This window comes from Felis catus, chromosome D2 (genome assembly GCF_018350175.1).
Source record: "Felis catus isolate Fca126 chromosome D2, F.catus_Fca126_mat1.0, whole genome shotgun sequence".
NCBI lineage: Eukaryota > Metazoa > Chordata > Mammalia > Carnivora > Felidae > Felis > Felis catus.
In genome coordinates, this window is record NC_058378.1 from 72,386,815 (window position 1) to 72,414,516 (window position 27,702).

The 27,702-nt window shown below is 36.7% G+C and overlaps 1 protein-coding gene and 1 pseudogene across 3 annotated transcripts in view; both read left to right on the plus strand.

Moving 5' to 3' along the window:
- The window catches only part of ATRNL1 (attractin like 1), a 774,854-nt gene that overhangs the window by 555,536 nt on the left and 191,616 nt on the right, over positions 1-27,702 (plus strand). The gene's annotated exons all lie outside the window — the stretch shown is intronic.
- The window catches only part of LOC102900330, a 109,156-nt pseudogene that overhangs the window by 31,134 nt on the left and 50,320 nt on the right, over positions 1-27,702 (plus strand).

The window sequence follows — 27,702 nt, forward strand, 5'->3', positions numbered from 1 at the left end:
TGAAAATAATTACATGAAATTTTCTTCCTAAAAAGCAGTATATGAATGAAAAATATTTTTTATATTTTTCCACTGAATTTTATTTTTTAATGTTTATTTATTTTGAAAGAGAGAGAATGCATATGTGCAAGTGGGGGAGGGGCAGAGAGGGAGAGAGAGAACCTCAGGCAGGCTCCACACTGTCAGCACAGAGCCAGATGGAGGTCTCAACCTCAGAACCGTGAGATCATGACCTGAGCCGAAATCAAGACTCCTGAGGCTTAACCAACCGAGGCACCCTTGATGTTGAATTTTAAATTAAAATAATTCCAAACTAATTTCCAACATACCTAAATAACATGTCTAGAAGCTTTTCAAGTACTGAATAAATTAGGAGGCTGGGTGGCTCACTTGGTTAAGAGTCTGACTCTTGATTTTGGCCCAGGTCATGATCTCACGGTCATGAGATCAAGCACTGCATTGGGCCCCACAATGGGTGTGGAGCCTACTTAAAATTCTCTCTCTCTCCCTCTGTCCCTCCCCTGTTTGCCCACACTTTCTCTCTCTCTCTCTCTCTCTCTCTCTCTCTCTCTCTCTCCTCATAAAATAAAATAAAATGATTTGTAATTTATGTTTATTACTTTTTAGTGCATATCATTTTCTGTCATCCTATTACGCTTGATTAAAAAAGATAAATATAAATGTTGTGTCATCATTAGTATAATGAAACTATTCAATTGTAAACACCTTTCTTTCATAACAAAACATGTATCTATTATATATAACATTACAGTTTCTTGCTATCTATGCATAAAGGAAATGCATGCCTTATATATTGGATGGAAGATAACAAAAACAGAAGATAGTAGCTGGAATTTTTTGTTCCACTTGTCTGAAAGGTTATCAAGTAGTAAGTAATGCCAGCAGAGCATGAAAATGACCAGTAATTCAAGAATAAATTGGACAAGGTATAGTTTGTTGTATTTTTAACTACAGACGGCTGGTCAATAGCTGTACTCAATTTGCTGTTGTTTCCCCCTGGAAAGCTCAGTTTGTTAGCTTTAGGATAGGCTCAGTCAATGGATTCTTTTTTTACTAAGAGAAATGATCCATGGGCGGTCCCCCAAGGAGTAAAATCATGAGAAAACACAGGCAGCCTTTCATGCCGTACAGCACAACTAGGGAAGTAAGTCTCTGACCTATTTGAGATAGAGTTTCAAAGACCGTGCGTTTGGAGCTCTTTTAAAAAAATCGATTCACATTATCAAAAGAAAGCTGAAAATGATAGCAAAAGGCTGTATTTATTAGAAAAACCTTTGTTATAATAATAGATTATTTGAAGTGCTCGAAATTGGCCTCAAGTAATATTAAAATATATATTAAAGAAGACCATAATTATACTTTGTTAGTTTGCCTGTTTTGTGGGTACCTTTTGCCGTGTCCTAACAGAAAAATTTGAAGGCTGGTGAAGACACACAGACTTGAGTGAGATAAGCAGAAACATGCATTCATTGATAGTATGTGACTTGACTTAGGAAAAAGGATGTAGTACCTGGTGATCTCTACCTCTGTGCATGTATGTATATAGATGTGTGTGTTGACAAAACACAAAACCCATAAATAATTTTACCCTGTTAAATACTGCTGACAATTCTTCATTTGGGCTAATGAGAATGAAGAGCAATGTCCTTTTTGACAAAATTGTTGTTGTTGTTGTTGTTGTTGTTGTTGTTGTTGTTGTTGTTGTTTTGTGTTCGATTTTCAAAAAAGAATTGAAGTGACTTAGAATGAAAGAGATAGACAAAATGAAAGCACAGTTTTTGGTGTTGTTGTTGCTGCTGCTTGCTGCTTGTTGTGTTTTTGTTTTAAGAAAAGAGTGGCATATTAGAATAAGCTTTGGAGTCAGACAGGCTTTGCTATAAATCCCACCTCTTTTCTCTTGTGTTTGTGTTGGTAGGTTAATTCAGTTCTTTGTGCTTTGCTTCCTTAAACTAAAACAGACACAGGAATGACTGCCTCAGGATTGTCATGATAATTAAATGAGCCAAAATTGGGAAAATACCTAGCACAATACCTAGAAAAAAGAATGAGCTCAATAGTGAACATTTCTTTCCCTCTTGTTTTCCCTTTCCTAAGGGGATGGAGATTTCAAGGAAGCTTGCCCAGAAGGCTGTTTTCTCTCTCTTCCATCAAAGCATTATCTTTTAAGTATGTAAGATCACAGTAATGAAAGAGTATCCAAGTTTTGTATGAAGAAATCAGCAGCATTCATTTATTCGCTGAAATTTTTTTTGAGCACCTACTTTGTGTAAGACACCTGGCAGTTGAAATGCCCCAACCTCTCAGCAAGAAGGACCCTTGCGGTTCGGAAAAAGGAATTTAAAAAACAAAACAAACAAAACAAGAAACCCTCAATTTTCTTCTTCCCTCCTATTTTTAAAACTCTCAGTAGATATATCATTAGGTCTGAGAGTTGTACTTAACCTGACTCAGACCACACTGCTGACTTCTTCACAAAGTCTGCTTGGTCTTTGGCAGATTTGCTAAGATTTGTGTGACCTCATCCATGATGTCGTTGAAAATATATAGATGAGACATATTAACTGCAGAAAATCTAGTACTTCGTAAGTAATAATGAACGTTCAAGGTTAAGGATTCATTGATAGGATAGTCACTTAATGTGAAAACAAATGACACAGCGGTATAGAACTCAGTATCTGAGAAAACAAGTCAGGATTTATAAATTCTTTATTTAGGATCAGCTTGGGGGACTGAAATTTACTATTTACTCAATTTCTCTTGATTAAAACATGAGTTGGGGGAAAAGGGTGCTTTTACATCCCATCTAAAGACAAGCATCTCAAAAATACTATATAAAAGTATAATTAAAAAATTACTCCCTACTGTAGAAAGTAACTATCAATAATTTATATTGACAGGTTCTAACAACAGGAAAACATTTAAATTTAAGCAGTTAATCATTCAAATCAGTCTGTAACCACTTTACTTTCTAATTTCTTTACTGACTTAGAAAATGACAGCTTATAATTTTTATTTTTATTCATTTATTTTTAAAACAGCATTATTGAGATATAATTCACACACCATGCATTTCACTAATTTAAACTGTGCAGTTCAGTGGTTTTTAGATATTCACAGGTATGTGTGGTCATTACCACCGCCAGTTTTAGACCGTTTAGTCCACTTAAAAAGAAACTTTGTACCCTTTAGCTATCATCTTTGTGGTCCCTCCCCAACTCCCCTGGCCCTAAATAATCACTAATCTACCCTATCCTATAGATTTGCTCTCTCTCCATAGGGCTTTCTGTTGTTGATTGCTAAGGGCTGCTATTGTCCGTATGTTTAGTGGCTTCTCCAAACTAATTTTACACAGTTTTTATTCCTTGTCATGTATGCTCACTGAAGTCTCTGTACTGTTATCTCAGTAGTCACCACTCAGTTGGTGGGAATGTAAACTGGTGCAGCCACTCTTGAAAACAGTGTGGAGGTTCCTCAAAAAATTAAAGATAGATCTACCCTACGACCAAGCAGTAGCACTGCTAGGAATTTACCCAAGGAGTGCTGATGCATAGGGGCACTTGTACCCCAATGTTTATAGCAGCACTTTCAACAATAGCCAAATTATGGAAAGAGCCTAAATGTCCCATCACCTGCTAAATGGATAAAGAAATTGTGGTTTATATACACAATGGAATACGACTTGGCAACGAGAAAGAATAAAATATGGCCTTTTGTAGCAACGTGGATGGAACTGGAGAGTGTTATGCTAAATGAAATAAGTCATACAGAGAAAGACAGATACCATGTTTTCACTCTTATGTGGATCCTGAGAAACTTAACAGAAGACCATGGGGGAGGGGAAGAAAAAAAAAGAGAGGGAGGGAGGCAAACCATAAGAGACTCTTAAAAACTGAGAATAAACTGAGGGTTGACGGGGGATAGGAGGGAGGGGAAAGTGGGTGATGGGCATTGAGGAGGGCACCTGTTGGGATGAGCACTGGGTGATGTATGGAAACCAATTTGACAATAAGTTACATATGAAAGAAAGAAAGAAAGAAAGAAAGAAAGAAAGAAAGAAGGAAGGAAGGAAGGAAGGAAGGAAGGAAGGAAGGAAGGAAGGAAGGAAGGAAGGAAAGAAAGAAAGAAAGAAAGAAAGAAAGAAAGAAAGAAAGAAAGAAAGAAAGAAAGAAAGAAAGAAAGAAAGAAAGAAAGAAAGAAAGAAAGGAGAAAAAACAAAAAACCAACCCCCTTGGTCTTTGCATATTGGCTCTGAGCTAGGATACTTTTTCAGTGCTGAAGCCAAGCTACCTACAACTCTGCCTTAGCCTTCACCTCCTGCTTTTTAAATTTTGTCTCAAAAGACAAAATCTTTTCTGAGCATGGGTCCAAACCTAGTCATGCACGTTGCACTCCAGCTTCTCCTGCATACTTCAGAGCTCTTCACAGTTCTCCCAAGAATCTTCCTTCCTCAGCCTCCTCATACTTAGGCTTTTTGGGTCTGTCTGCTGTTTGCCTCATCCTTTATTCCATGCCCCAGGCAACAATGGGTAGCATATATCTTTCAATGTTTCCATCAGATGTCACCCAGAAACCATTCCACATAGAGGGGCAAAATGAAGGTCAGTCTCTGTGTTGACAGTCTCTGTGTGACTCCTTAGGGAGTCAGCTGATCAGTTTTTGAGAACAAGGTCTATATTGCTTTTCCTAGCACCACGAACACGGGCCATTGTCCACAGGAATAGAGAATGCTAGTCAGGTAACCAAAAACCATACAATGCTTCTTACCAATTTCAATGGCTTCTTTCTTCATTAAGCACTCCTTGATAGACATAGTTTTCGATTAGATTCCAGAGTTTCAAAAAAGTTGACTCTGTCCATTTTTATCAGCTTAATTCTTGCTAGAGAGACCATGTCTTACAAGGGACCAATACTTGGAACTCCTTATTATGCTAAATCCTTGATGTTACCTCTGCTGCAAGTACTTTGGAGAACAGTTTGGCCCTATGTAGCAAATCTAAAAATACACAAACCAGCAATTCTGCTCCTCGTTATTTACCTTGGAATGGTGATTCTTAACTGGGACAATTTTGCCTCTCAAGTAACATTTGGGAACATCTGGAGACATTCTTGGCTTTCACAATGGTGAGCATGCCACTGGCATCTAGTGAGTGAAAGCCATGGATGCTTTAAACATCCTGCAACACATAAGACAGTCCCCTCCTCACCTACATCAAAGAATGATCTGGAAAAATTTAACAAATTTTAGGAAACTTTCATTTAGGGAAATGAGTACTCACATGCACAGGGAGATGTTCATAACTGCCTTGTTTATAATAGTCCTAAACAGGAAGTGATTCAAACAACCCAAATACCTATCAACAGTGGAATGGATATATTCCTGTGTAAACATTTGGTAGAATACTTTATAACAATGAAAATAAACGAACTATAAAAATTATATGAAGAAAAGCAAGAAACTGTTTCCCTAAGTAGATAGTGTTCTCATCAAAAAGGGGAAGAGGGGGCGCCTGGGTGGCTCAGCCGGTTAAGCGTTCGACTTCAGCTCAGGTCACGATCTCCCGGTCCGTGAGTTTGAGCCCCGCATCGGGCTCTGGGCTGATGGCTCAGAGCCTGGAGCCTGCTTGGGATTCTGTGTCTCCCTCTCTCTCTGCCCCTCCCCCGTTCATGCTCTGTCTCTCTCTGTCTCAAAAATAAATAAACGTTAAAAAAAATTAAAAAAACAAAAAGGGGAAGAGGTTAAGATGGGAAAGGACACATGAGATCTTCTGGGATCCTGGCAATGTTCTATTTCTTGAATTGGGTGGTATTTACATCAATGTTCAGTTTTTTAAAACTGTACACTAATATTTTACTACTTCCATTTTACTGCTTTGAGATATAATTTATATACAATATTATTACAGGTGTACAGCATAGTGATTTGACATTTGTATACATTGTGAAATGATCACCAAAATAAGTCTACTTATCATCTGTCACTACACAAAACTGTTATAATATTATAGACTATATTCCCCATGTTGTATATCTCCATGACCTATATATATTTTATAACTGGAAGTTTGTACTTCTTGATTACTTTCACTCATTTCATCCCCACAAACCCACTCCATCTCGCAACCACCAATCTGTTCTCTGTTCTCTTTCTTTATGAGTCTGGGTCTTATTTTGTTTTGTTTATTTCTTTAGTTTTTCAGATTCCACCTATAAGTGAAATGAAATCATGCAGAATTAGCCTTCATCTGACTTATTTAATAGCATAAAACCCTCTAGGTTTATATTAGTTAAGTGTTCAGTTATATATGAATACATACATATATATGTTTGTATATATATGAAATCAGGGAGTGGGATACTTCCAAGTTTGTTCTTCTTTCTTGAGAATGTTTGGCCATTTGGGGTCTTTCATGGTTTTATATAAATTTTAGAATTATTTGTTCTAGTTCTTTGAGAAATTCCATTGGACTTTGGATAAGAATTGCATATGTGTGTGTGTGTGTGTGTGTGTGTGTGTGTGTGTGTGTGTGTGTGAATTATATCTGTATCTATACATGTGTATCTATCTATATCTATATATCTATATTATATCTATCTACCTCTCTATCTATATATCTAGATAGATAGATAAAATATGGCAGTTTCTTTATCCATTTATCCATTGATGGACACTTGGGCTTTTTCCGTATCTTGGCTATTGTAACTAATGATGCTGTGAATATTAAGGTACATACATCTTTTTGATTTAGTGGTTTTGTTTTATTCAGACAGACACCCATTAGAATTGCTGGATCATATACTAGTTCTATTTTTAATTTTTTTTGAGAAACTGTTTTCCATACTGGCTGCTCAAATTTACATTCTCACCACAGTGTACAAGGATTTCCTTTTCTCTGTATTATCGCCAACACTTTCTTTTTTTAACTATAGCCATTCTGACAGGTATAAAATGATACCTCATTGTGGTTTTGATTTTCATTTCCCTGGTGATTAGTGTTATTGAGCATCTTTTCATGTGCCTGTTGGCTATCTGTATGTCTTTGGAAAAAATGTCTTTTTCAGTCCTCTGTCCATTTTTAAGTTGGATTGTTTGTTTTTTTTTTGTTGTTGTTGTTGTTGTTTTTTTTTTGTTATTGAACTGTAGGAGTTCCTTATACATTTTGGATATATTAACTCCTTGCTGGATACATGCTTTCCAAAAATCCTCTCTCATCAGTAACTTGCCTTTTCATTTTGTTGATGGTTTCTTTCATTCCACAGAAGCTTTTTAGTTTGATGTACTCTCATTTGTTTATTTTTGCTTTTGTTTCCCTTGCCTTTGAAGTCATATCTAAAAAAACACTGCTAACACCATTGTCAAGGAACTTACCTCCTATGTTTTCTTCTAGGAGTTTTATGGTTTTAGGCCTTACATTCAAGGATTTAACCCATTTTGAGTTAATTTTTATATATGGTGTAAGACGGTGTCCAGTTTCATTCATTTGTATGTACCTCTCCAGTTTTCCAAGTACTATTTATTGAAAATAGTACCCTTTCCTCATTATATATTCTTGGCTCTTTTGACATATATTGATGATATATGTGTGGGTTTATTTCTGGATTCTTTATTCTGTCCCATTAATCTATATGTCTGTTTTTATGACAATACCATACTGTTTTGATTACTATAACCTTGTAATACAGTTTCAAATCAGGAATTGTGATACGTACAGCTTTGTTCTTCTTTCTCAAGATTTTTTTGGCCATTCAGGGTCTTTGGTGGTTTTATATACATTTTAGAATTATTTTTTCTAGTTCTGTGAGAAATGCCATTGGAATTTTGACAGGAATTGCACTGAATCTGTAGATTGCTTTGGGTAGTTTGGATATTTTAGCAATATTGATTCTTATAATCAATTAGCTTACAATATCTTTCCACTTATTTGTGTCATCTTCAATTTCTTTCATTAATGTCATAGTTTTCAGTGTCCAGATCTTTTATCTCTTTGGCCTTTTATTCCTAGGTATTTTTCTCTTTCGTGTGATTATTTACCAGATTGTTTTCTTGATTTCTCTTTCTGATAGTTCATATTAGTGTATAGAAACACCACAGACTTTTGCATAACAATTTTGTATCCTGGAGCTTTACTGAATTTATTTATTAATTCTAATAATTTTTGATGGAATCTTTATGATTTTGTATTCATAGAATCATGTCATTTGCAAAAAAAAAAGGGACATTTTTCTTCTTCCTTTAAATTTGGATGCCTTTTTTTTTTAACTGATTGCTCTGGTTGGGACTTAAGATACTATGTATCTTAGAGGAAAAGCTTACAGCTTTTCACTGTTGAGTATAATATGAGCTGTGGGTTTGTCATAGATGGTTTTATTATGTTGAGGTACATTACCTCTATACCCACTTTGTTATTGTTTTAAATCATAAATGTATGTTGAATTTTGTCAAATGCTTTCTTTTCAAATGTCTATTGAGATGATCACATAATTTTTATTTTTCATTTTGTTAATGTGGTATATCAGGTTGATAGATTTGAAGATTTTGAATTATCCTTACATCCCTGGAATAAATCTCACTTGATTATGGTGTATATCCTTTTAATGTGTTGATGATTTCAGTTTGCTAATATTTTGTTGAGGAATTTTACATGTATGTTCATCAAGGATATGAGCCTATAGGGTTTTTTTGTTTGTTTTGTTTTGTTTGTTTATTTGTTTGTTGGTGTCCCTGTCTGTATTTGACATCAAGGAATTGCTGGCCTTGTAAAATGAGTTGGGAAGCATTCCCTTCTCTTCAATTATTAGGAAGGGTTTGAAAAGGATAGGTATTAAATCTTTTTGAGTGTCTGGTAAGGTTCACCAGTGAAGCCATCTGGTCCTGGACTTCCATTTGTTGGGAGGTTTTTGATTAGTGATTCAAATTTTTTTTTATTAGTAATCAACCTATTCAGATCTTTTCCTTCTTCATGATTTAGTATTGGAAGATTATGTTTCTAGAAATTTATCCATTTCTTCTAGGTTGTCCAAATTGTTACTGTATAAAATTGTTCATAGTATTCTCTTATAATCTTTTGTATTTTTGTGGTATCAGTTGTATCTTCTACTCTTTAATTTCTGATTTTATTTATTTTAACCCTCTTTTTTTGGTGAGACTAGATAAAAGTTTGTCAATTTTGTTTATCTTTTAAAACAGCCAGCTCTTAGTTTTGTTGATCTTTTCTATCATCTTTTTAGTCTCTATTTCATTTGTTTGCTCTTGATCTTTATTATTTCCTTTCTTCTATTAATTTTGGACTTATTCTTCTTTTTCTAGTTCCTTTAGGCATAAAAGTTAAATTGTTTATTTGATATTTCTCTTGTTTCTTGAGGCAGGCCTGTGTTGCTATCAGCTTTCCTCTTAGAACCGTGTTTGGTGCATCCCATAGATTTTGGTATGTTGTGTTTGTGTTTTCTTTTGTCTCTAGGTATTTTAAATTTTTTCCTTTGATTTTTTTGACCCTAGAGTTGCACGGTAACATGTTATTTGATCTCCACATATTTGTCATTATTTCATGGGTTTTTTTCTTGTAATTGTTTTCTAATTTTATACGGTTGTGGTTGGAAAAGATGTTTGATGTGATTTCGGTCTTCTTAAATTTATTGAGACTTACTTGTTTTGTTGCCTAAATGTGATCTACCCTGGAGAATGTTTCATGTGCACTTGAGAAGAATGTGTATTGTGCTGTTTTGGGGTGGAATGTTCTATATATATCTATTAACTTCATCTGGTCTAATGTATTGCTTAAGGCTGGTGTTTCCTTATTGATTTTCTGGATGAATGATTTATCCAGATGTAAGTGAGGTGCTAAAGTCCCCTAATATTATTATAGTGCTATTAATTTCTCCCTTTACATCTATTAATATTTGCTTTGTGTAATTTGGTATTCCTATATTGGATGCATATCTACTTATAGATATTATGTCTTGCTGGATTGACCCCATTATTATTATATAGTGCCCCTCTTTGTCTTTTATTAAAGTGTTTATTTTAAGGTCTATTTTATTGATATGAATATAGCAACACCAGCTTTGTTTATGTTTCCATTTGCATGGAATAGCTTTTTTCATCCCTTCACTCTCAGTTTGTGTGTGTTCTTCTAAAGTGAGTCTCTCGTAAGTAGCATATGGATGTGTATTGTATTTTTTATCCATTTAGCCACTCTATACCTTTTGATTGGAGCATTAATACCCTATACATTTAAGGAGATTATTGATTGGAATATACTTACTGCCATTTTGTTGATTGTTTTCTGGGATTTTTTTTTAGTTCCTCTCTGTTTCTTTCTTCTTCTTTTTTTCTCTTCCCTGTAGTTTGATGACTCTCTTTATTGTTGTGTTTAGATTCCTTTCTCATTTTCTTCTGTATTTACTATAAGTTTTTGCTTTCTGGTACTGTGATGTTTACATATATCATGCTATGTTTATAACAGTCTATTTTTAGTTAATAGCAACTTAAAGTCGAGCACATTCCAAATACCCCCTAACATTTTATGTTTTTGATCTCACAGTTTAGATATTTTTATTTTATGTATTCCTTAGCTAATCATTATGGTTTTATTTAATTTTACTACTTTTGTCTTTTAATCATTATAGTACATTTATAAATAATCTATCCACTACCTTTACTGTAAATTTACCTTTTTCAGTGAGATTATTTCTTTTCTATGTTTTCTTATTATTAAGAAGTGCCATTTCTTTACAGCTGAAAGATACATCTTTACTGTTCTTACAAGAAGTAAGAGGTTGGTTTACTAGTGATAAACTTTTGCTTGTTTAGAAAACTCTTTTTCTTCTTTTTAATTACACATGATAACCTTAAGGATACAGTAGTCTTGTTTCAAAGTTTTTTACTTTTCAGTACTTTTGAATTTGTCATGCCACTCTCTTCTGGACTGTAAAGTTTATTCTGAGAAATCTGTTGGTAGTCTTATGGGGTTTCCCTTGTGTGTAACAATTTGTTTTCCTTTTGCTGCTTTTAAGATTCTCTTTTTAACTTTTACCATTTTAATTATAATGTGTCTTGGTGTGAATCTCTAGGTTTACCTTATTTGTGACTCTCTCAGCTTCCTGTACCCAGATATCTGTTTGCTTCTCTGGACTGGAGACATTTTCAGCCATTATTTCTTCAAATAAGTTGCCTGCCCCTTTTACTCTTTTTCCCCTTCTGGGACACCTATAACATGAATATTATTCTACTTGTTGTTCCATAGGTGCCATAACTTATCTTCATTTTTAAAAATTATTTTTCTAAGTAGGTTCCATTGCTTTGTCTTCCAGCTTGCTGATCTGTTCTGCTTCATCCAGTCTACTGGATATATTTTTCAGTTCACTTATTGTATTATTCAGCTTTGTGAGTTCTGTTTGGTACTTACATTTTCTGGCTCTTTGTTGAAGGTTTTACTATATTCACCCATTCTTCTCTTGAGTTCAGTGAGCATCATTATGACCATTACTTTGATTCTTTATCAGGTAGGTTATTTATCTCAATATGATTAAAGCCTTCTTCTGAGATTGTGTCTTATTATTTTGTTTGGAAAATACTCCTGTTTCCTCATTTTGCTGGACTCTGTATTTGTTTTTATGTATTAGTTGAAATAGCTACCTCTCAGTCTTCAAGGAGTAGCCTTGTGCAGGTGATAAACCTTGTGGTTCAACCTTGTTTTCGCTCGTGGTTGTCTCTTGAAACTTTGTGATTGTCTAAACTACCTAATTTATTCTTGATATGTTCTTGTTGTCGAGGGTGTGCTAAGACCTGTCCGTCCTTCCATGGGGAGGAATCTCAATTAGCATCTAGCTTCAGGCTGATGGAAACCAGACACTCAGGCAGCAGCTTTTAAAGTATGCAAATATATATAGTCCTGTGGGCTGCAATTTTAATCCCTGCTGGTCTGCAGACCAGGAGATCTGGAAGTCTCTTCTGGGTCACCGTTGCAAAATTCTGGCCTCTGGAAGAATGTATCAGCTTCTTTTGGGGGAGGTTTTGTCAAGCTGTAATGAGGCCAGTGGGATGTTTAAGGATGGTATCTCTCTGTTTATGTTCTCACTAAGCACCTCCCTTAGCCTGTAGATGGGTGGAAAACATGAAGCCTGTCCCTTAGGCTGAAGCTCCAGACTAAGTAAATAGGCCTTTTTTCACAAGAAGACTGGTTGTGTTTCAGCCTGTTAACCTGTGCAGTGCCGGGGTGGGGAGGGGGGTGCATGCCAAGAACTCTCTTTCAACTGTTACATCCCTTTGGAGCTCAAGAACACCAGCACCTTAGCCACCAGGCCTAGGTGATCGAGAGGCATCCCCTGTATGGATTGTGAGCACCCACTGGTTTTAGCGAGGCAGCTGAAATGTATAAGGGGTGGGGCCCACTCAGCAGCTATAGAAAGGCAGTAGGAAAATGTCTTGACTCTGGGCACACGGGGGCTTCCGTAGTGCAGTGGGAGAGTGTCTTGTCAGTGTGTGGTGCTGGCTTTAGGCTGGGAGTGGGAGAATGCCCTGACTGCTCTTGCTAGCAACCCCAGCCAGGGAGTGGAGAAGTGTCACAAGTGCCCACGGTCACCAGTTTCATCTCGGAAGCAGGAGAGTGCTGTGACCATTGGCACTTGCCAGCCCCAGCCAGGAGTGCTTCAGCAAGGCAGCAGAATAGTGCCATGACCTCTCACCTGCCCTTGCCTTAGCAAGGCGGGTCAGATCTGAGCTTGCCCACTCTGCTACCCCCCAGTAGGGTAGAAGAGTTAAAAAAAATGTTGTCTCTCAGCCCTTCCAACTCCAAGGAGAGATTCAACTGTCCCCTGTCCCTCCTGCATATTCTTTTAAATTGGCAGATGAATCTGCATATTTAGTGTAGGTGCTTTTGATTTTAATTGTTTTACTTTTTAAGTTTTCATTTATTTTGTTTGACAGTGAGCACAAGTGGGGTAAGGGGGGGGGAGAGAGAGAGAGAGAGAGAGAGAGAGAGAAAGAGAGAGAGAAAGAGAGAGAATCCCAAGCAGGTTCCATACTGTCAGTGCAGAGCCTGATGGCAGTGCTTGAACTCATGAACCATGATCATGACTTGAGCCCAGATCAACAGTCAGATACTTAACCGACTGAGCCACCCAGGTATCTCTAGTCTAGGTGCTTATTAAATCCCTGGGTCTTGGGAGATTTCAGTTTCCGATCATATTTTGGGTCCCTTGGATGTCAGCCCTGATGGTTTTCTTTTTTTTTTTTTTTTTTTTTTAATTTTTTTTTTCAACGTTTATTTATTTTTGGGACAGAGAGAGACAGAGCATGAACGGGCGAGGGGCAGAGAGAGAGGGAGACACAGAATCGGAAACAGGCTCCAGGCTCTGAGCCATCAGCCCAGAGCCCGACGTGGGGCTTGAACTCACAGACCGCGAGATCGTGACCTGGCTGAAGTCGGACGCTCAACCGACTGCGCCACCCAGGCGCCCCAGCCCTGATGGTTTTCTAAGCCAGAAGTTTTGGGGGCTTGTCTCTCCAGTGCAGATCCCAGCAGTTGGGGTTCCTGTTGTAGGGCAGCCACCCCTCACTCCTCTGGGAGAAGTGGGGGGGCTGGTGAGATGCAGGGGAGTAGAAAGAAGTGGTGAGATTGTGTCTCTGCCTCTCCTCCCTTGTTGGTGTGGTCTTTTATCCTTTGTTGTTGGAGAAGCCATTCATCTAGTTTCAGATCTTTTTCAGAGGTAATTGATCTATTTGTAGCAGAGATTTGATGTGTCTGTGGAAGGAGGTGGGTTCAGGATTTTTCTATCTTGCCATCTTGTGGAAATATCCATAAGCATGTAATTTTCAAATTGTGTTTAAATACCTTTACCCACTTTTGGGGCACCTAGGTGGGTCAGTCGTTTAAGCGTCCGATGTCGCCTCAGGTCATGATCTTGCAGTTTGTGAGTTTGAGCCCCACGTCAGGCTCTGTGCTGACAGCTCAGAGCCTGGAGCCTGTGTCGGATTTTGTGTCTCCTTCTCTCTCTGCCCCTCCCATGCTCATGCTCTGTCTCTCTCTCTGTGTCTTAATAATAAATAAACATTTAAAAACAATTTTAAATATCTTTACCCGCTTTTGTTCAAATTCTCAAAATACTCCTTCTGAACTTAAATAAAAATTAGGTCTATAGAAACACTAATGCTTAAATTATATAGGGATTACATTAAAATCTGCTCTTTACTTCTTTTTATGGCATTTGTGTAAAATTGGATAAAATTTCAGGTAGATTGTGAGAGTGTAAATAATTTGTACATGTTATCACAAAAATTATAATGTAATAAATACAATGTACTCGAATTCTTATTAAGGTTGTTTTGTTTTGCTTTGTGGATATGTTTTAAACCTATTACTGTATGCAGTTTGCATCAAAGGTTAAGATTTATCCAATAATTAATGTGTTCATTCATTATTAAAGAATCCTTATTGAACAATTATCATAGGCCTGCCGTTATGATAAGGTTGCCTATGCAAGGATGGATAAAATTTAGGCTTCACCCCTTAGGCACTCATTGTCTGTTGAGGGAGAGATAGATACTTGTCTGTGTGACTTAAAAATATAGGGATGTACATATTCTGTGGGAACAGAGAGAAAGGAGAAACTAATTATGATTATAGGAGAAGTGGAGTAATTGTCTCAATGAGAACTAATCTTGTTCTTGTTTCAAAATTGTCTCAATATTTGACACAAGAGCTTGGGGGAAAGAAAAAAGTAAGAGTTCTCCTACAGGAGAGAGAACATTCCAGAAGGTAGTCAAGTGGGAGCAGGGAATAGTTAGCCTAGCTGCAAATGGACTCCAAGAAAGATGGTGAGAGGCAGGGAAGGGAGCAGTGGATGTTACAGAGAGTCTTACTCCTGTGGCAGTGGGGAACTGGAGAAGATTTTAAAGCACAACAAATTTGTGTTCTGGATAAATCCCTCTGGTGGTATTATGGGGAATAAATTGAAAGAAAAAGACTGAAAGCAGAGAAAGGTATTAGGAGTCTATCAGTTGATGAAAAAAGAAGTAGGCGTAAAGTAAGCCTATTTATTCATTCATTTATTCATTATGTCAGCAAACATTTGATTTCCATCTATGCCAGGCATTGTTCTAGGTGCTAGTTATTCAACACGGAAAAAAACAGACAAGATTCCCATGCTTGTGAATTTTATAGACTAGGCAGGAAAGGATTCAGGGACTCTTTTCCCACCCTTATCCAGGACAAAGGTGATTTCTAAGTAAACCTTTGATTCATGTTGTATTTTTAATAAATTAAGAAAATGCACTCGTGTGTAGAGTGTGTGTGTGTGTGTGTGTGTGTGTGTGTGTGTGTGTGTATGGAAGGATAGATAATATATGCATGAATCTCTATCTCTCTCTCTACTTATATATACACATATACATAAGTTTGTATATTTTTTAAACCTTCTATAGCATAAAGATACTTTTAGAAAAAAATGTGAATTATTTTGCTAGGTATTAAATGCCTATTATATAGCATTCGTATTCAAAAATCAAAAGATACAGAAGAGGATACAGTAAAAAGAATTAAACCATTCTCCCACCTTGATCCCCTAGCTACCTACCTATTCATCATCCTATAGGTAACAAGTATTTTCAGGATTTTTGTATTTCTTAAAATTTTTTTTAATGTCTTTATTTTATTTTTGAGAGAGAGGCACAGTGTGAGCGGGGCAGGGGCAGAGAGAGATGGAGATACAGAATCTGAAGCAGGCTCCAGGCTCTGAGCTGTCAGAGGGGGCTCGAACTCACAAATGGTGAGATCATGACCTGAGCCAAAGTCAGACGCTTAATTGATGGAGCCACCCAGGCGCCCCAGGATTTTTGTATTTCTTTATAGAGATATTTCATACAGGTGCTTATATCAGGGCTCCCTTCTTTATAGATGCAGTGTTCTTCACTTTGCTAGATAATAACATATTAATGCTTATGGAACTACTTTTTTAACGGCTGCATAGTGTTCCATAGCACCATAATTTATTTAACTAATCCCCCACTAATGTACAATTAGGCTTTTCCTAATATTTAGCTATTTGAAACCATGTTGCAGTAAATATTATTGTGCAGGTCTTATTAACCTTCCTTTGCCTCCCCTAAAGATCTTATCATCCTCCAAGATGCTATGTGTTTTCCTTACTTGTTTCATCTTCAATTCCCACACCCATCCTGCATGAGCACGCTAGCTCCAAAAAGCAAAGACTTTTCTTGGGTTTGTTCCCTAATATAATCCTAGTTCCTAGAGGAAGCATTCAATGAATATTTGTTGAATGAATGGATTGGCACAGGTGTAAGTATGTGTAGGAAAAAATAGTAGAAGTAAAATTTCTAGTCCAAGAGGAATATACATTTATAATTTTGGCAAAGATTGCCAAATTGATCTTTATACAGCAGGGTATCTCAGTCTCAGCATTGTTGACATTTTGAGCCTGATAATTCTTTGTTGTGGAGGGCTGTGCATTGTACACTGTTGAGCAACATCTCCAGCCTCTAACCATCACTTGCCATTAGATGTGACAACCAAAAATGTTTCCAGACATTGCAAATGTTCTTTGTTAAAAACACTGCTCTCGTGTGTTATACTATCTGCAACTCCCACCAACAATTATGACAGTGACTCTTTCCTACAGCCTTGCCAATACTCTAAACATTTTGCTCTTTGAAATCTGATGGTGAAAGCTACTACCTCATAGTTTAAGCTCCCATATTAAGTCACATTTTAATAGAACTTTGGTATAATGAATCCCTGGCGTTGTATGCTGCAGTGATGAAGGTAAGTTTGATTTTCCATTATTGAGAGAAAGAGAGTGAATATATGAAATCTAGAATCATTGGGGAAAAATGTTATGTGCCCTTATTTTTCTTCATTAAAATATCTAAGTTTTACATCCTTTCTTATTTTCAGACCATTATGACTTCATGGACTGAATCTTCTCTAGAATTATGTAAATTGGCCTTAATTAATGAACAAAATTTGGAGACAAAACACTTGGACTTGAGTGCAGGTTTTCCTAATTACTAGTGGTATTACCTTGGGGAAGTCACATAAACTCTGAGCTGCAATTTACTTGTATGAAAATTGTGGGTAATAACATTTGCTCTCTCTACATCACTGAACAATTATTTTTTTTTAGATTGTGAAGCTTTTCACAATTGCAAGGGCTTAGGATAATTATTATGAAGGTTTTATGACCCACTGCTTTATCTTATGACTCATAGTGTCTCGAGAGTTTATCACTTCTCAGTGCTTCAGTAAATCCCTTCTAACTGTTCTCACTCATTTATTTATTAAACATAGGCACTTTGTACCTTACCATACCTTTGCTCCAGCTCTGTAGTCTTAAATCATTACAGTACAATTTTCTTCATAACTGAGCAAGTCCCAGACAGACTCATCATTCATTGATTCATTCAGTGAACATGAAATAAGCACCATTATCTTCCCCCCCACTGACTTTCCTTTTCAACAGCTCCATTTTCGTCAATGCTGTTATTAATCTAGTCTTAAGGGTTGGAACTTTGTAGTCATCTACCTTGCTTGTTCCCCGTTTTACTGATCCCACATGTCATGAGCAGACTTATTATGATAGAGCACCCCTTTTCCGTTCCCTCCCACTGATTTTTAAGCTTATGAGAGCTGCCTATTGGCTACTACATCAAACACAAGTTATTTTTTACTAGCTCTCCTTGTTACCCTCACCAATTAGATCTCCTAACTACTTTTCCTTTCATTGCACCAGGCCCATTCTTGCACCTATGCTTTTGTTCATCATGTTCTCTGCCCTACAGTTTTCTTCATCTGTTCTTTCACCTACCAACCAGCCCTATCTTTCAAGGCCTGTATCGTTATCATTACTCCTCCATATTTTTTGTACCTTGATATTTCACCCTCCTCTGATCTTCTTATCATTTAATTCGTGTTCTTATTGGCCAGTTTCACTTAGTATGTCGCAGAGGATCTCAATCCTGGCTGCACATCAGAATCACTTTCTAAGAATTTTGTTATCTTGGTACCTAATCCCAGAACCACCCTTTGAAGTCATTGTAGTTTTGACATTGAGTGGCTTAAACATTCTTGTGGATATTATAATTATTTTGTTTTTCTCTTCTTAACCAAAAAGTTCTAAGTGCCAGTAAAAATGCTAAAGGTACATGGTTAATAATTATTTGATCGGTATTTTGAATATCAAAATGTTTCTTATTCCTTTTCTGCAAAGCCTATGATTTTCATCCCACCTCTGCCAATTTCTGGCTCCATGACTTAAATAAATTGCCTGTTCTCTTTTAGCCTCATTTGTCTTCATATGTAACATGAGAATAATATCTATGTTTCTAAGTGTTATGAGAACATGTATATACATATAAATCATAGCTAATAGTTGATAAATAGCAAGCACTTTGACTAGTATTAACATTATACCATGTTTTTCTGGAGATGCTGGGAACCCCTTCATCTTTCTTGCTTTAGGATTTACTATTTTATGACTTGATAAGTTATGCTTATCTACATTACTATTAGAATTAGGAAGACAGGATATCAAGGCCCTATTGCAAGCTACTGTGCAATTTTTATGTCCTTTAATTACATTTTCTCATTCCAAGGAGCAAATGAGTGTCCCATTTTTTTGACCATCCATCCACTGACTGTTCCCTTGGTTACAGTAGACTATGTACCACTACAGTTTTTTTCTTGTCAGCAGCAACTCTGAGCCACAAATATTGTAAATATACACATCCTGTTCTCTTCACATTATCAAGTGGCTCTCTCTTCCTCATAAATGCACTTTAAAGGAAGATTTTAGTTTGTTAATTTAGCTAACTTTTATTGTACAGTTTATAATTATTTCATTTAATTAAAAAATTAGGGAGTAGTAACATTATTCTATTAAATTTGGACTCATCATAAAAATTGTGCTCTTGTGAGAATTAGCAAGAAAACAGAGTATTTTGTTTTCCATGGAAGGTTGTTACATAAATTACTTTTATCAAGTTCTATGTCTTAAGTCATTTTTCATCCTTTTCTGTTCTTACTAATGAAAACATTGAAATTGCCTTTTTTAAGTAAAGAATACAGATGTATGAAAAAACAAGTATTATTTAATCACTTGTCTCCATTAAATTAGATGCAAATAATAGCATAGGAATTAACCAAAGTGATACATTGTCAACTGTAATGCAGGTGAAAATATTCAGAGCTATTAAATGGGGAAAATAACTACTTCAACCATGGACATTTATGCTGGTTTTCAGTTTCAAAGTTGTCAAAGTAATGATGGTGGCCAACCCCTAGTGAACTAGAACTAGAAACTGTGCGGGTTTCTTTGTTTTTTATAGAATTTTTTTTTAATGTTTATTTATTTCTGAGACAGAGGCAGAGCATGAGTGGGGGAGGGGCTGAGAGAGAGAGGGAGACACAGAATCCAAAACAGGCTCCAGACTCCGAGCTGTCAGCACAGAGCCTGACGCGGGGCTCGAACCCACCAACCATGAGATCAGGACCTGAGCTGAAGTTGGTCACTCAACCGACTGAGCCACTCAGGCACCCCACAGGTTTCTTTGTTATCATGCAAGTTTTTCCCATAAGTTTGTCAAATTTGAAGATGCAGCATTGCTAAACAGTGCATATTTTCAGTTTCCAAGCTTTTTGTAGTTGAAATTTACTCAGATGCCAACAATACTAAGGGCTTAGGGTTGAGAAGAAAGTGCTTTTGAAAAATTTTGTGATTGTCTTTCTTACAGTAGATTGAAGGGATCAAACAGATGTATGTTTGATTCTCCTCTGTTACATGAATATATTGACACTCACGTTATCAGTTGCTGGAAGGACAAAATGCACTTGGCATGGGGTCTGACACCTAGTTAGTGCTCAGTACATTGTCATAAAGTATCATGCTGTTTCTAGAAGATGGTCAGAGGGACAACCCTAACTGCATCTTCTCAAGAGGCTGTATTTTTCTATTTGTGATTTATATTGGACTTTAAAGTGGGATTTCTATGGGGAAAAAAGAAAAGAGGAAAGTTGTGGGGAGAGGGGGGAGGGTGGGATCACCTTCAGAGCTGGCCTCGGAGGTATCATGGTGACCGGAAACCCCCTCACCAAGAGCATGAAAGCAATGAGGAGTCTCAAAAAGTGTCCTATTTAACTGAGTTTGTGAGAAGACACAATTGGTGGGATCAAATGTTTGGCTGCAGTTCTGGACCTATGGTAGAAGAATACTCAGTTGCCACTCAGGTTGTAAAAGGTGGACTGACTGGCTGCTGTGAGGGATTTTTGTTCTAGAAAAGTTGGAAAACTTGCAACAACCACAGTAGGTGCCAGCTTTCTTCTTCTTTAGGTTGCCAGTCACAGGGGTTACATGCAGACTGACTGGAAGAGAGTTGAAAAGATGTAAACAAAGTGAAAGACAGATTAAGAAACAAGCAAATAAGACAGCACTTGAAATCAACAATATAATTGAAGAGGCAACAGAATTCCTCAAACAGAGCATAGTGATATCCAGTGGATTTGTGGGAGGCTTTTTGCCAGGCCTTGCATCTTTTTTTTTTAATGTTTATTTATTTTTGAGAGAGAGAAAGAGACAGAGCGCGAATGGGGAAGGGGCAGAGAGACGGAGACCGAATCTGAAGCAGGCTCCAGGCTCTGAGCTCTCAGCACAGAGCCCCCTGCATGGCTCGAACCCATAAACTGTGAGATCATGACCTGAGCCGTGGTCAGATGCTTAACCGACTGAGCCACCCAGGCACCCCTGCCTGGCCTTGCATCTTAAAGACTTGAATGTTCTATCACAATAGAGTCCCCTGTAAGAAGAGAAGTGGCAGCAACAAGGTGTTTCTCAACATTACTAACTACCAGGGCATCGAGAAACCGCGGAGCTAGACAATGCCAAACTCACAACTTGGTGTTTTGCTACTGAAGTTTGGCAAACTAGTATCTCCTGTAAAAACAATGTATATGGTATGTATACATTAGTATTCCTGAGCAAAACATAGCTTTCATTATTTTTAAAAAATTTGCATTGGGCTACCTGGGTGGCTTAGTTGGTTAAGTGTCCAACTTCAGGTCAGGTCATGATTTCACGGTTTGTGAGTTCCAGTCTCACATAGGGCTCTGTGCTGCCAGTTTAGAGCCTGCTTCAGATCCTGTGTCCTCCTTTCTCTCTGCCCCACCCCCACACTCTCTTTCTCATTCTTAAAAATAAATAAACATAAAATTTTTTTAATTTGCATTTGTTTTTAAATGAGCCTATAAAATTGGCTATACGCATATACAGGAAAAAAATGTGTTGAATATATTCTCCAGGAAATAGTAAATAATAAAATGAGTAAGTAAATAAATAAACAAAATAATGATAAAGCAAAGATAACAATCCTTGTTTTATTTAAATAAGATATTCTTCGCCTCTTTAACAAATGGTGCTGGGAGAACTGGGCAGCAACATGCAGAAGGTTGAAACTAGACCACTTTCTCACACCATTCACAAAAATAAACTCAAAATGGATAAAGGACCTGAATGTGAGACAGGAAACCATCAAAACCTTAGAGGAGAAAGCAGGACAAGACCTCTCTGACCTCAGCCGTAGCAATCTCTTACTCGACACATCCCCAAAGGCAAGGGAATTAAAAGCAAAAGTGAATTACTGGGACCTTATGAAGATAAAAAGCTTCTGCACAGCAAAGGAAACAACCAACAAAACTAAAAGGCAACCAACGGAATGGGAAAAGATATTTGCAAATGACATATCGGATAAAGGGCTAGTATCCAAAATCTATAAAGAACTCACCAAACTCCACACCCGAAAAACAAATAACCCAGTGAAGAAATGGGCAGAAAACATGAATAGACACTTCTCTAAAGAAGACATCCGGATGGCCAACAGGCACATGAAAAGATGTTCAGCGTCACTCCTTATCAGGGAAATATAAATCAAAACCACACTCAGGTAACACCTCATGCCAGTCAGAGTGGCCAAAATGAACAAATCAGGAGACTATAAATGCTGGAGAGGATGTGGAGAAACGGGAACCCTCTTGCACTGTTGGTGGGAATGCAAATTGGTGCAGCCGCTCTGGAAAGCAGTGTGGAGGTTCCTCAGAAAATTAAAAATAGACCTACCCTATGACCCAGCAATAGCACTGCTAGGAATTTATCCAAGGGATACAGGAGTACTGATGCATAGGGGCACCTGTACCCCAATGTTTATAGCAGCACTCTCAACAGTAGCCAAATTACGGAAAGAGCCTAAATGTCCATCAACTGATGAATGGATAAAGAAATTGTGGTTTATATACACAATGGAATACTATGTGGTAATGAGAAAAAATGAAATATGGCCTTTTGTAGCAACGTGGATGGAACTGGAGAGTGTGATGCTAAGTGAAATAAGCCATACAGAGAAAGACAGATACCATATGGTTTCACTCTTAATGTGGATCCTGAGAAACTTAACAGGAACCCATGGGGGAGGGGAAGGAAATAAAAAAAAGAGGTTAGAGTGGGAGAGAGCCAAAGCATAAGAGACTGTTAAAAACTGAGAACAAACTGAGGGTTGATGGGGGGTGGGAGGGAGGAGAGGGTGGGTGATGGGTATTGAGGAGGGCACCTTTTGGGATGAGCACTGGGTGTTGTATGGAAACCAATTTGTCAATAAATTTCATATATAAAATAAAAAAATAAATAAATAAACATTAAAATTAAAAAATAAATAAATAAATAAATAAATAAATAAATAAAATAAGATATTCTTCATTTTGCTTTATACTATAGTGCCAGTAAGTAAACATTTGTATTACAGCTTTAACATTAGGGTTCACTCTTCTTTCAGAGATATGTTTGCAGTAAACTGAAGATTTGTAATGCTCTTTTGTGGAAGGATTTAGAAGTAATAGACTTATGAATGATATTAATCAGATTTCATACAAACAACAAGAAAAGAAAGAAAGGGCTCTCTGGTTCAATTAGTCTTCATTATCTCTGAACTTGGAGATACTCACACCTGGTTTCATATTCCAGATCTATCACCTGATGGTTGGTTGATTTATGCCAAATTACTAAATTTATCTGAGCTCAGTTTCCTCATCAATAAAACAAAAGTAAAAAATAGCAGGGTCACAGGGTGGTTCTGAGGATTTGATGAGATCGTACATATAAAGGACTTTCCTTGCCTAGTTCATTTTATAAGCACTTTTTAGGCAGTAACTGTTATCACTCCTATTTTTACTACTAACCATAGTATCTGATGTTCTAGGTTTCTTTGTATGTCTTAGAAAAATATGGAAGAGTCGAACAGCTATTGCCCCAGAAGTGGGTTGACTTCAAAGATAATGAAGCTTAAGCGTGAAGGCCCCTCATATGCAGAGGACCCTTCTAAAGACTGGCATTTAATACTGTATTCTTCATTTATATTCTTTCTCTTAAAGAGAGTTTCCAAAACTCCAAAAGTTTCAGGTTCCACAAAACCTGGATCTAGGTTGTACTGACCTGAAAGTGTTTTTTTAATTTTTTTAAATTTTTTAATGTTTATTTATTTTTGAGAGAGAGGGAGAGACAGAGCATGAGCAGGGGAGGAGCACAGAGAGAGGGAGACACAGAATCCGAAGCAGGCTCCAGGCTCTGAGCTGTCAGTACAAAGCCCGACATGGGGCTTGAACTCACGAACCGCAAGATCATGACCTGAGCCAAAGTCGGGCGCTCAGCCGACTGAGAGCCACCCAGGTGCCCCGTTTTTTTTAATTTTTTAACTAAAATGTTTAAAGGAAAACCTTTATAAGGAAGTCTAAAAAATTTATGCCATCTAATGAACACATTGATAGCAATATTTATATTAAATTACCATTTTAACCCCAAATCCCATAAGTTCATAAAATCTTCAAAATGATGCTGCAAGTAAAAATGGCATATTAAAAGCAATGAAAATTAGAGGTAACTAGAGCATGGCAGTAAAACGCTGAAGATATGTAATCAATGATATGGAATTGTCTCATTTTTTATACTCAATACTTTCTAAGCTGTTTTTCATAAAGAAAATAGTTTTAACAGATCAGTGAGAAAGTTAACTGAGTAAACTTACTTAAAATAAATATCAGTCCTCTTCAAGTTAAAGTATGTCAAAAGCATACTGAGGCATAGATCTTCCAGCAAATTAGCAATTAAATGTCTATTACTCACACATGCAATAATTGAAGCTGAGAAAATTACATATTTGAAGTCAATAAAACAAACTCTGGTATTATAAAAATAAGCAAGCTGCAGTCTACAGAAAATATATTTCTGTTTAAAATGGTGAGCTTCAAAAATCTGAGAAAAAAAAAAAACTTAGAGGTTTTTCTGGTGCCGTCAATTAGTGAGTTTGAATAAAGCATTAATAAAACCACTGAACATGTCTTGGAGTTTGTATTGTTAATCTTAGTCTTTTAAAGAATTTATTGATGGGTTTTCTTAATATGCCTGTGTGCTTTGGGGCACCTGGGTGGCTCAGTTAGTTAAGCGTCGGACTTCAGCTCAGGTCATGATCTCGCAGTCCGTGAGTTTGAGCCCCGTGTCGGGCTCTGTGATGACAGCTCAGAGCCTGGTGCCTGCTTTGGATTCTGTGTCTCCCTCTCTCTCTCTGCCCCTCCCCTGCTCACACTCTGTCTCTGTCTCTCAAAAAATAAATTAACATTAAAAAATTTAAAAATAAAAAAATATGCCTATGTGCTTTGTAGGTATGAAATATAAAAAAATATAATGTAAAGCAGTTCAGAAAAAGTTTTTGATTTACAAGTCAAGTGTTTTAAAAATATGTGCCCTACCTTTAAAAAGTGTATATCTACTGCAAGGTAAATAAAGTGTATTAAAAATGTTTCCCCTAAAAAAATAACAAACTTTTAAAAAATTCAACGTTTTGATCTTATGGAACATATGATATTAACTTTTTTAAGTAGCTGGATCTTGTAGAAATTAAGTTACATTCATTAGCAGAAAAGATCCATTATTTGTCAGATATATTACTTCAGCACTGTGGTGAGAAACTACACCCCCAATTTACAAAGAAAGAAATATAAGAATAACCAGGATTAAATAATTTTCCCAAAGAAAGACACAACCAACACAAGCATTTAAAGGCTTCTTGCTTACTGTCTGTCTCCTAATCTTCTTAGGTCACATCATCTCTCAGCATTTTTAGAAAATGCCCTCTTTTATTATGTTTTCAGCAGATTGTGAATCTAATATACCAGCTTTACCCTTTTCCATACTTTCCTTCCTTGAGTATATTTTCAGGAGAGAAATCAGTTCTAGTTTTCTGTCTCTTCCAAATAGTTAAAACCATAAAAGATCATAGGTGTAGTAAATCAGTTTAGAAGCCCAATGACTTGATTGGGATGTTCAATTTTACTATAATAGCCTAATCTGAAATGTTATCTGAAATGCTGACTCCTTCACAATTTTTTCTCGGTGCCACAAAAATTGTTCATAACAAGAACAATCTTGGGGGAAAAAATAAGATGCGATGTTTCAGACAGCTTAATGGGGCTGCCACCGTACTAGATAACCATTGTTTAGAGGAGTCTTGGATTAGCTGAAGGCTAGTATAGACTGAACATATTGAACAATGTCTTAAGTTGCACTTTAAAAGTCAGGATAGACAGTTCTCGTAAGAAATGAAGGCTCCTTTGACCATTATAGGTGTTCTGTGGCTAAAGATGAAGTGCCACACTAACAGAACAGAGCTTGCGATTTATGGTATTGGATTCCAAGGTGAAAAAGAAGGTTAACAATTATGTTTTTTGTAAATTTTTTCTTTCCTAAGAACAGAAATTCCAAGTTATAGAATGCAGTATTGACAAAGCCATTTTTATACAATGCCTGGTGATTATAAGTAGGAGTTAGAGAAAATATCATACTGTTCAATATTTTGGCAATTAATTTCAGAGAAAGTCTTCCTAACAAAATCTGAGTTGCTCCCTTACAAAAATTGAACCTTATTAAATAATCTAACTCATTGATATGGTCCATTTGTAGAAGCAATTTATTAGTCTAATGGTTAACACCTGTTAGTTGAAGCTGAAAAAATGAGAAGATTTTAACTGAAAGCAAATGCAGTAAATTCTGGTTCTTTTTTTCTGGTTTCATAAAAGGTTCACACACATACACATACACACACGCACGCACACACACACACACACACACACACACGCACAATCTCTTCCCCTAGACAATTGTAATACATTTTCCCTATGAGTTAAAAGCCATAAGTATCCCCACAGATATTTTTTTGCAAGTGAAATTGCTTTTCATTTGGCAAAAACTAAACCTATGATTCATAGCAGCTTAGAGCACTCAAGGCCAAAGAGTACATCTTGCTTGCTTTGACTGACATTTTTGCAGGCTAAATCAGACCTGCATGATTCAGCTGCATTGAGCTTCATTATGCTGTGAGAGGGGAGATTTGGGGGTGGTGTAAAAGAGCATAAAGGGAAATTGTCTTGGAAATTGTGGCTTGTGACTGAGGTAAAAACCAGCCACAACCAATAGGCAGCTTCAATTGGTATTATACTGAGGAGGCACCATTTTCCTACCACCACCTTTATACAAAGAGCTAGCAAAGAACATTGAGGATGATCTAGTAAAGAAAATTTTTGTGGGGAAGCAGAAGAGGGGACTTTACTATGAGAAATGAAGTCAAGGTAGAGAGCAAGAGTAGAGTAAATGGCTCTTTTTCTCTGCTCAGGCGTTAAAAGTAAATCAAGTGCATATTTTGTGTAAAATGAAAAGCGGAGAAAAATCCATCACCAAAAACATTTACCTAAATGTCCATCATTAGCAATTCATTCCTTTTAGATTTCTTCATTAGGCTTTTTCATCAGGTCCCTTTAAAATTCATATGCCCAGAAGGGTTAAAATCTTCCAATATCAGGTACTTTCCCATCCAAACGTAGTACAAGGAGGACACAAGAAATTTACTTTGGGAAGATGGGATCAGAAGAGAAGAGTGTTTATAAAGGATTACTGTAGCCAACACCCCATTTTGCTAAATGTATTTGGTTTATTTTCTCTTGGTACTGATATATAACCCAGTCATAACTGATTGTATTTAACACCAAGTACGTAATATATGGTGCAAAATGAATATACTGAAACTTTTGCTACAAAATTATGAAGAATTTCAAGATGGAGAATTTCAAGAATTTCAGCAGAGCATTTAACCAGGCTTGGGGCCCTCCTAAACACAGGGCCCTGTGTAACTGCACAGGCCATGTGCCTATGAAGTCAGTCTTCATTTTATTCATTATAATAGTAGAAATGGTGAACTCTAAGCCAGGTTCATAAAAACATTTCATTAAAGATATTCAAATACTGACTTGTGAATTCTCAACACTAATACAAAATTTTACCCAAGTTCTTTTTAAGCTAATGGGTGGCTTTAGAAATCACTAAGTGTAACTCTTTTTATTCTGTATGACTGACCTATCTTCTCTGCCATATCTTTCCTTATTTGCCTGACGTTCTTTGGGAATGTATAGGTTTCATGAGTTCCTACCTTATTATTTGAAGTTTGGACCCTCAGCCCTTACCTGTAAGCCTGAGATTCAAGAGCCTAGTACCCATTTACCATTCCTAACTCATGAACCGCCCAAGTACATAAATTCAAGGATTGCTCCCTAGAATATCCCCCAAATAAGCGCTCATGTAGAACATCCA